The sequence below is a fragment of the Colletotrichum gloeosporioides genome, assembly GCF_011800055.1.
Source record: "Colletotrichum gloeosporioides strain Lc1 chromosome Unknown consensus_94, whole genome shotgun sequence".
Taxonomy (NCBI): domain Eukaryota; kingdom Fungi; phylum Ascomycota; class Sordariomycetes; order Glomerellales; family Glomerellaceae; genus Colletotrichum; species Colletotrichum gloeosporioides.
The window spans coordinates 81157-92521 of NW_025544739.1; positions in this window are offsets into that span (position 1 = coordinate 81157).

An 11365-nucleotide genomic window follows, 5' to 3' on the forward strand; every position below is an offset into this window, starting at 1 on the left:
TCTAAGTTAAGAACTACTAGAACTTCTACTATAAAGACTTTACTAGCTAAACTAAAAAAGTTATCTATACTACTATTTACCTATAAGGATAAGCCCTTAAATAGTTTAAACCTATTTAAGAAGAGTTCCTTAAGTATAAAACCTTAGATGAATACTCTACTAAGACCTATAATATCTATAGTAACTTTAAGAGATTTAAAGATACCTTCTACTCTCTCTTCTAAAACCCTAATAAGAAATAATAAACTAAGAGAGACCTTATATAGCTATAATAAATAAAGTTAACTAAAGAATATACTACTATATTTAGATAACTTAGTATCTAACTTAACTTCACTAAAGAAACTAAGATCTTTATATTCTACTAAGGACTTAAAGATAAAGTTAAAGATAAGATTATTAAGATTAACTATCCTAAAGATTTTCTTTAGTATACTAACCTTACTATTAAGATTAATAATTAACTTTTCAAATACTATAAGGAAAAAGGTAAAAAATAATAAAGACTAAACTTTAGACGTAAGTACTAATAGCAGCCCTATTAGAAGTTTAACCTCTTATAGAACGATAATAAACCTTATAATAACTAGAATAATACCTACTAGAGTACTACTTATAGATAGCATAATAGACCTATAGATCTCAGCATAATAACTAAACCTAATAATAAAAAGCCTTAAAACCCTAAGTGTTATAACTATAATAAATAAGGATATATTACTAGAGACTATAAGTAGCCTAAGAAGCTCCCCTAGAAGCTAGTAGCTAAATAACCCTAATAAGTTAATACTATTACTAAAGTCCTATATATATCCTAATCCTAGACTAGCTATTATAATGATAACTATTAAATCCACCTTAAAGATAAGGAAATATTAGAATACTACCTAAGGGATAGTAACCTTAAATAGTTTAAATATAATATAATTACTCTAGATATACGTCTAAGAACCTTAGTAATAATATATACTAGTAATAGTAAGATCTATAGAAAAACCTAAGAATAACTTAATAAGATACTATAAGTATAGTAACTCAAACTAATTCCTAGTTCTACCCTAAAAATAACTAATAGTTAAGGTTAGACTAACTATAAACTCCTAAACTAAACTACCTACATAATACTAAAAGAATAGATAAAGGAAGAATCTAACGATAAACTAGATTACTAGTATAACCTCTTAGAAGAATAGTAACTATTTAATCTCATAAATAACTAAACTTTTAGAGAAGGAGAAGGTTCTCTTTATAACTTAAATAAACCTTATAATATTATATACTAATATACTTAGGTAGAGATTACCTATAAGCTCACCCCTAGTATAGATAATATTAGCTCTAAAGAGGAATCTAAGAAGAATAATATACCTAAGTAAATTATATATAAGTAAATTAACCTATATAATAATAAATAGTTTATTAAACTTTATAGTATACCTAATATAGGATTAAGAATATATCACACCTTATAACTTAGAATTAAAGATTATCCCTACCTTAAGATTACTAACCCTAACTATTAATACCTCTTTTAGGTATAATATTTCTTTAACTATTATGAAATCTATATAAGAGATAAGTATAACTACTATTTCTAACCTAAGTAATATAATAATAATCCCCTATAAAACATCTACACTATATATACCCTCACTAGATAGGAACTTAGAAAGTTTAATAATAATATCGCTATATTTACCTCTAGCTAATAATTCCCTATAAAATACCTTTATAATAAATAGATAAAATAGGATAAATATTAACGTAATAAATACTAGATTTATTATAAAGAAAAAGTATATGCCTAGAGAACTATAAAGAATAGACCCTAACCTCCTTAGGTTAGATACTACAAAAATAGCCTTATAAAGGTATAATAAGAGGGGAAGTAAATCACCTACTTAGGATACTTAGAGTAGTTAAAAAACTAAATTTACCTACTAATATAGAACTATAATAAGTAATAAGGAAAAAGTTTATCCACTAAATATTATAAGAATATTAAGGTAATATAGAACTTAAAGTTATTATTAACTAAAAAATAACACTCACGCTAATTAATAATAGAGCTAAAATAAACTTTATCACCCCTTAAGCTATTAATAAACTAAAAGTACTATAGAGAGGAAAAGAATAACTATATTAGTTATATATAGTAGAAGGAGAAGAATTTAAGTATAAAGGAGGTACTATCTATAATAAGACTATACCCCTTAAGATAAGCTACTTAAATTAAAAAGAAAGAATCTAATTTAATATTACTAATCTAAGAATATATAATATAGTACTAGGACTACCCTAGTTATAAATAAGTAACCTATAGATAGATTAGAGTAAAAGCTAACTCTATTAGGACTATAATAACTTAATCCCTAAATAGCCCTATTAAAAATAAGTCTTAAATAAGCTAATACTATATAAAATAATAAGATAATATATCTACTACCTTAAAGCAAAAAAAGCTATATCACTACTATTAATAATAATAGATCTTAAATAAAAGAATAATCTACTTCTATCTATCCTAGAAGAGTATAAAGTTTATAAGAAACTCTTTACAGCTAAATTAGAGACTAGACTGCCTAAATATACTAGTTTTAATTATAAAATCCCTCTTAAGGAAGGGAAAGAACTATAATTTAATAAGATCTATAGACTTAACTTAATAGAGATAGAAGCCCTAGATAAATACTTTAAAGAAAACCTTAAGAAAGGTTATATTAGACCTTTAATATTACTAATAGGAAGCCCTATCCTATTTATACCTAAGAAGAATAGAAAACTATAACTATATATTAACTATTATATACTTAATAAAATAATAATTAAAAATTACTACTTACTACCCCTTATAGATAAGATAAAATAACTCCTATATAAAGCTAACTAGTTTATAGCCCTTAATCTTAAAGAGGCTTATAACTTAATCTAAATAAAATAAAGTAAAGAATAGAAGACCACCTTCTAGATATAAAAAGGATATTTTAAATACCTCATTATACCTTTCAGTCTCACTAATATACCTATAATATTCTAGAATATAATTAATATAGTACTATATAAGTATATTAATATCTATATAGTTATCTACTTAGATAATATTCTTATCTTCTTACTTATATTTAAGAAATATAAAGAAGATGTTCACTACGTCTTATAAGCTCTCTAAGAAGCTAAACTTTTAGTTAAACTAAAAAAAAGTAAATTTTATATATAAAAAGTAAAATACCTTAGATTTACTATTACCCCTAGAAAGGTTTATATATTAGGAAATAAAGTTAAAGCTATTAAGGAATAGCTAATACTTAATAACCTTAAGGAAGTCTAAGGATTCCTAAGTTTTATTAACTTCTATTATAAATTCATTAAAGACTATAGTAAGATTAATATAGCTCTCACTAGCTTTAGCTATAAAGATATACCCTTTATATAGGAAGAACTATAATAGATAGTATTTTAAGAAATTAAAAACCTTATTACTAGTAAACCTATTCTAATTATCTTAGACTTAATAAAATAGTTTAAAGTAGAACCTAATATATCTAACTATATAATTAGAGTATAACTATCCTAATAAGACTTAGAAGGATAACTATACCTCTATACCTTCTTCTCTTATAAGTTCTATAGACCTAAACTTAACTACTAAATTTATAATAAAAAACTTATAATAATTATTAAAGCCTTTAAAAAATAGAGACCTAAACTTTTAGAAACTATCTATAAAGTACTTATATACTCTAATCATAAAAATCTTTTACACTTTATAACCTTAAAAGTACTTAACAAATAATAAATCTAATAGTTAGAATTCCTCTTAGAATTTAACTTCTAAATAATTTATTAAAAAGGATTAAATAATAGCAGAGTAGATACTCTTAGTTAATAACTAAACTATAATGTCCTAATACCTAAAGAAACCTAAGTAATTCTTAAATAATAAGATAATAGAGACCTAATATTAGTAGCTAAACTCCTAATAATAGCTAGATAATTTAATATCAGCCTAACTAATAAACTAGACGATAAAGTAATTATAGAATTTCATACACACCTTATATATAGTTACTAAGGAATTATAAAAATATAGAAATAATTATAATAATAATATAGAGAAAAGGTTATAAGAGAACGTATAGTAAAAGTAATTAAGGATTATAAGGTATGCCTAAAAAGTAAACCCACTTAATATTAACCTTATAGTATATTATAACCTTTATTAGTACTATAAACCACCTAGTAATCTATATCCTTTAACTTTATTATTAAGTTACTAAAGTTATAAGAACCCCTTATAGGAGTACACTTTAATAGTATTCTTATTATTATAGATTAACTTATAAAGTATACCTACTTTATCCTATATAAAGAAGTAAGTAACACTAAAGAATATATATATACCTTCCTTAAGTATATTATTACTAACTATAATATACCTAAGGAAATTATATTAGATAGAGATAAGATCTTTACCTCTAAATTTTAGAAGTTAATTATAATATAACTTAGTATTAAATAATCTATATCTACTATATTCTACCTACAGACTGATAGATAAATAGAATAAATTAACTAAATCCTTAAAACCTACCTCTACGCCTATATTAACTATAATTAGGATAATTAGGTCATATTACTACTAATTACCTAGTTCACTTATAATAGTGTAATCAGAGAAAGTACTAAGGAATCCCCCTTCTACCTTAACTATAGTTTCAAACTAACTACCTATAGAGAACCTTAAGTAGGCTTAGCTATAATTAAAGCTACTACCTTAGTATAATAAATTAAGGATATCTAAGATAATACTTATAAAGAACTTAAATTCATCTAATAATAAATATTAAAATTTAGTAATAAATAAAGGATTAAGGGATTAACTTTAAAAAAGAGAGATAGCGCCTATTTTATATAGCAAAATATTAAAATAAAATAACTAAGCGATAAACTTAACTATAAAAAACTTAAACCTTTTAAAATCTTATAAGTTATCTTATTAGTTAACTATAAGCTTAAACTCCTAGAAATTATAAAATACTACTTAATATTTTATATTTTACTTCTTAAGCTAGTATTATAAGGATTATAAATAAATAACCTTATTATTATAGAAGATAATAAACTAAAGTATAAAGTAGAAAAGCTATTTAACTACTAGTATAAAGATAATAAATAGGAATACCTTATTAAATAGAAAAACTATAGATATAAAGATAATATATAGGAACTTAATAATAACCTACTTAACTATTAAGATAAAATTAATAAGTATATTAGAATACTTAATTATATTAATCTTAGGGATAGACCTAGCCTACTTATAACCCTAGAAGAATTTAAGGAATATATAAAATATACTAACAAAAGAGAAAGATAAATATAAAAAGAAATATAATAGAAATAAAGAGAAGCTAAGAAATAAAGGATATAACTCCTATTAGTATAAGTATAGCTAAGAGGATACCTTAAACTAGTATAACAGAAAAACGCATCTATTTAACTAGGAATACTAAAATATAACTAAAACTCCCCTAATAAGAAATTTAAAGTACTAAAATTCTAATTAAGAATTAAATCTAAGTCTAATACCTTAAAGCTACTTATAGACTAAACTTCTAATATAGAAAACTCTATAGAAAGAACCTTAAACACCTCACCTTCTTCTATAACTACTAACATCTCCTTATAACCCTTCTTAAAAACTATTCTCTTCGCCTTATAAACATAATCTAACTTCATAAACGCCTTATTTATTTCAGCTTACGCCTTTTATAGTACCTCTATTCTCTTTTAGAATAACTCCTTAGTTTCCTCTTCCTTATTATCTAGATAATAAGATTCTACTATTAACTACTCTATTATAACTAGTTAGCTAAAAAAGAAAAAACTAGAATAGATACCACCTTATACTAGCAGATTATATCATCAGAAGTATTATAGGAATAATAAGTACTACTAATAGCAACACACTCTCTATAAACTAGTAATCTTAGTAATATTTTATAATAAAGCCCCTTTAAATAATAATAATAATAAGGTATAACTTCAAAACTATTCTCAGCAATATTAAGAGAATAATAATAACAATAAAGCATAGAAATCATAAGATTTTCAATAATATAACCTAATATAATATCAGCATTATAAGTAAAAATAGGAAGCATAATTAATAGATCTCTAACTTAAGACTAATAACCTACTTATATTAGGTCTTAAGGATAAGACTTTTAAAGAGGGGACCTAATATTATAACCTATAAATAAGGATAATAATTAGTTAACCTACCTTAAGCGTTAAGTAGTTAGGATAGGATATTTATACTATAAGATTATAAAAATAGTAGGGACTCACTTAGAAATAGAAGAACTATAGTATAAGTTATATAATAATAAAATAAAACTAAATAGATAATATAGATTACTAAGCACTTAGTAAGAACTACTAAGTACTTACTAATAATTACTAAGTACTCACTAGTACCTAGTTAGGAATTAATAACTAAATAAAAGAACTATTTAAGACTTATATATAATATAACCTTAAGCCTAGTTTATAATTAGACTTCTATAGCTCTTTAGTAATTAACTTAGTATTTATCCTCATAGATACTCTCAGCTTACCTTTACTATAAATTACTTATTAAGCCTAAGACTAATTACCTTAGTCTCTAAAAGACCTAATCTACTATAGCCTATAACCTATAACTCAGACCACAACCTCAGTATACTGTTATAATATATCAATCCCCAGCTTCTATTAGTAGACCCTACTATCAGATAGCTAACCGTAATAACCTGCTGTTAACACTAACTATCTTCACCTTCCTGCTCTCTCTAGTAGGTGACCCAGGCCTAAACATTAGCATTTTTACGTTTAATATGAAAGGTACTATTATCAATTAGAAATTTCTGCGAGACTTTAGTGGGAATTAGACTGCTAAATATTAAGATGAGAAAATATAGCTGTTAAGATGTGAAGTTTCCTACGCCTCATTATGTTAGACATATACCGTTCTTATTTAGATTCTTGTTGTCTGCATACCTAGATGGTAAGAAAGCTTGAAGTAATAAAGATTTAAATTAAGAGCTTTTGCCTCTTAAGGGGAAAGACTTCTTCTATATAACGATGTGGGCGTATAGCGGGATGGGTATATGATAGGGTAGAGAATGAGATTGGACTATGAATTCGGAGAAGCTGTTATTTGCTGGATGTATAGGTCTTAAGAGGCTCTTAATGATTAATTGTAATATTATACACTTATTTATAGATGTATCTAAGTTTATCGCAACATTTCAGAATAGAATTAATGTTTCCATCGCCTTAATACTTATGGAGCTGCTACGCTAACAAATAATATGTGGGCTTCAGAGCGAAATGATGGAACGTGAACCTTGAGCGATGGAAGTATGATAAGTGATGCTTTCTTTGAGGTCTTTCGGCTCTAGAATACCTAATAAGGTAATTTTGATCCATTTTCATTATTCAATTGCTCAGATCCAATTCGCATCGCCGTCCTAATATTGCTGACGTCTTTAGTGCAGCGTAATAAACGTAGGACTATGGGCCCGACTAAGCCTATTAGCTCATCCTGATGAGAACGACAACCGCAAGTTGGCAACAGTGCGATGCCTTACACGACTAACGCGCATGTTTGGGAGATCGACTTGTCCTCAAGCTTGTGGCTTATCTTTTCCGGGCTATCTTCTACTCTTAATTTGATGAAAGATAACGACTCTGTAACTTGGGGTGACAGACATGGGCCTACTTGTGATGACTTGGAAGGTATAGAATGAGAACATAGAGAACGATAAGCATAAGCCTGGTAGATCTTGTAGACTATCGAGAGAGGTCTGACGTTAGTCTTCTAGGTCTGACATGAGCCTCAGCCTGATGGACGTCGCACAGAGGGTCCTAGATTATTTCCTTAATACTGTGGGTGGTTTGCATGATCTGGCCTGAAAGTCCATCCCGCAGACATCTGGTATTGCACCTATGTCTCTGTTTCTCGTGTTTTTGAAGAAACCCACCTGAAGGGCAAGCATCATCCTGAAAAGCTCCCAAACCCCTATAACAAGCTTAATTCTGTCGATAACCTATTTTCAAAAGGTCATAACAGCCTGATCTTTTCGTTCTCTGGCTAGCGAATACTGGCGCCCAATCCATCCTCTGATTTTGTCGACCTGCAACTTTCTGGACTTGTAATTTTCTCGACTTATAATCTTTTTGGCTTATGAATGTTGTAATACATAGCCTTTTTAAACTACTTGGGCCTTACTGGCTGAAGTCCCTTTGTCTGTGCGAATACCGCTCCGGCGCCTTTACCTGACGCGAGGTAAGTTCTACCTCGATACTGAAATTTGGTCTAACTACCTGCAAAGGTGGATGGGAGGTCAGAAGTGTCGATCTGTGCCGGATGGCATTTATAGACTATTAGTGTCTATCTGTGCTCTAAATGGCGAAAGAGGCGAGACTCACATAGAACGAAAAGCTAAGAAAGGGCCGACTCCCCGACTATAGTCTTGAACGAGATGCAGACAGTTGACACATTTCATTGGCAGACTCACACGGTTTCTCGCGATGAGCAGTCTCTCCAATGATTCGAAACTCGCAACTGTGAGTGTAAACACTGGCACCGGATGTCCAAAGCTCCCGGCTGAAATAAAGGATGCAGATGGGTAGTGGAAATTGTCGACGATACAAGCACCAGATTCCACTTAGCCAGTAACCCGGCGATGGATGTCTGTCACACTGACACCTTCGACGTCAGATCCACTCACTTCTTGGACAGCTTTCTTCCTGGATATCTTACCTACGGTGATCCAGTGGTAGGTTTAAATGCGGTGGGCGTGATCAGATAAACATTGGTGGCCAGTTCTCAACGGCAGGTCATAATTGAGATGTCTTTGACGCCGTTACTGCCTCATCTGACGTCCACCAACCTTGATAATGGCAGCATGGTTCCCCTGAACTGTTTGCGGGTCGACCGGGCTTCACCGGCATCTTTGGACTCGTCGTTACGTGCTATCTTCGGTATCGCGTGGCTAAGACTTCGGTAATGGCTCGGAGTAGAGGAAGAACGAGGGATGCCGCGGCGTTGCCCAAGGAGTAAAAGTCCTGGCTCTTTCTCTTCCTTTGCTTGGTGCTGGAGTCCTGCTTGTGGTCGTGTCCGTGACTGTTTTGTTCACAAAGTCACGAAGTGGGGAAAAAACATCAATCTAGGTGCATTCCCCGGGTTGGACTCAGGCAATGTCAATCAACGCCTGGTGGGCAGCACTGATGGCTCCGGATCCATTCTTCTGGCCCTCGTGTTCTGGATATATGGGTTTTGTCAAACCCTCGAAATGCCACATACGACCATACCCATTGGAGAACTCGGGATCCCGTCCGCTCTCCCATAGATAAGCCAATGAGGGCTGGAGTAGTAGTCGGGTCGGTGACGACCGGCGAATGCCCGGTGTTGTATGTATTTTTGCCCCAGTTCGTCGCAGCATTGTTTTGCTTCGCTCCCACGCCGCTGAAAGTAGGTTGTCTGGGCGTGATACGACCTTGTGATGAATATGTTGGCGATGCTGCGAAGTAGGAACCTTTGTGAGAGATGAGCTGAGTGCCACCTTGTGCGGTCAACCTTGAGGTCTCCACCGTGGCCCCGGTGTGGGACGAGAAGCCAGCTGCTTCGACAGGTGTATGCACGCATAGGGAACAGACATGCTCGACATGCCGGGTCAGTTTGCTGCATTGGCGGGGTGCTTAGATGTTCACGGTTGAAAGTAAAAGATGTTGCCCGCTTCAGTGTATGATGATGGCGACGCGTGGGCTGGCGCATGTGTCCACGCGGGTAGTTGAGGTGGCTTCAAATTTTGGAACCCTCACTGTAGGTACCAGCGACGGGACGTTAGGTTGTGGCTGGTGGTGGTGGCCGACTGCGCCAACTGCGGCTCCAGCACACCTCACGCTGAAAGTACGCTAAACTTACAGCGCTGCCGGGCGTTCAGACGAAAGGGGAATATGCGCACAATAAACTGCCCAAGGGGACGGGGACGACCATCGCAATGATTATCTTGGCCGTCTCTGTAGGGATCACTTTCTTGCGAGAGCAGTCCCTGATCCAACCTGGGGACACCAGTAGCAATCAGCGGACGCCCAAGCCTGATGATGTCGGCTACCTTATCGTCCCCAGGATGGCCGGGTGAAACGGCTTCATCGCCATGGCGGAGGGGCACGCACTGCCGTGGACTGACCTCTTGTAATGACGGCCGGGCAACGGAACTGAGGCGACGGGTGCCTGCCTGCCCTGTTCTCCCGATCAATCATTCTGGTCGCTGGGATGTCTTGTCTTGTCCGTTGTTGGTTTCTGTTGTGTCGTGTGTTTGTGGTCGGCGTGTTCGTCCACGTCGGCGGGTTGACTCCACTGGGAGGGATGCCGAATGCCTGAAGAACGGGCCAATCAGAAGTGTGGGCTCCCGGTGTGGGTAGCTGAAAGTCAGCTACCCACAGCGCTGTTGGTAGTGGACTTTCGGCTACCCACACCACCTACAGGCCATCGGCCGATTTTAGCGCTTCAAAAGGTACGTACCTAGGTACCTTTACCACAGAGGTCCCCGCTGGCCGCAGCGATGTCAATCAGACGCCCCCTGCGGCTCTCAAACATAACCTGTAAGTTTCTGATGGGATACCAGTAACATGCTGCTTGCTGTTTGTCCATCTTGCAATTCCTTTGCACCGCACTCTACGTTTGCTGCGCCCAAGGAGGTCCAAAGCGACTATGGCTGATGGATGAGTTGATCTTCCAGCAGCAACTCCCTGGAGGCCTGTCTGATGCTGACGCGGTCCCACGTCGGTGCAGTGACCAGCATCGCCTGCGAGTTTGAACCTCCAAGGGATACGATATCATCGAAAGGATGGTTGTGTCTACGGAGGATCAAGACCCGCCTCTTTCTCGAGCGTCGACGCCGCTCGCTGATCGACCACCCTGCAACCTCCCAAGACCTCTGCTCATCCAAAAGGATCATTCCCATACCGTCGAGGCTGTCGTGAAGCTCAAAAACGTCCATGTCATCTCCGACACCCGTTTTGTCGGGCAAACCCCTCATCCCCAACCCACCATACGTCTCCCATCGACAGGTACCTAGGTGTCGACCTAGCCATGTCTCAACCCTCCTACCGCCATTCGTTCTCCGCCTACCTGTGCCATTCTCTTAGACGAGATGCCTTCTTGCCATGCCTTTCAACGGGATACTGCTGAGACCTAATGCCCTTGCCAATCCCACCGAGAGCTGCCAATAACAACTGCAGCAGAAAGGCGCTCCTTGCTTTGATCACATCTCTCCCGGGCATCAGAATAGGGGACGTACGCGATGCTTGGGAG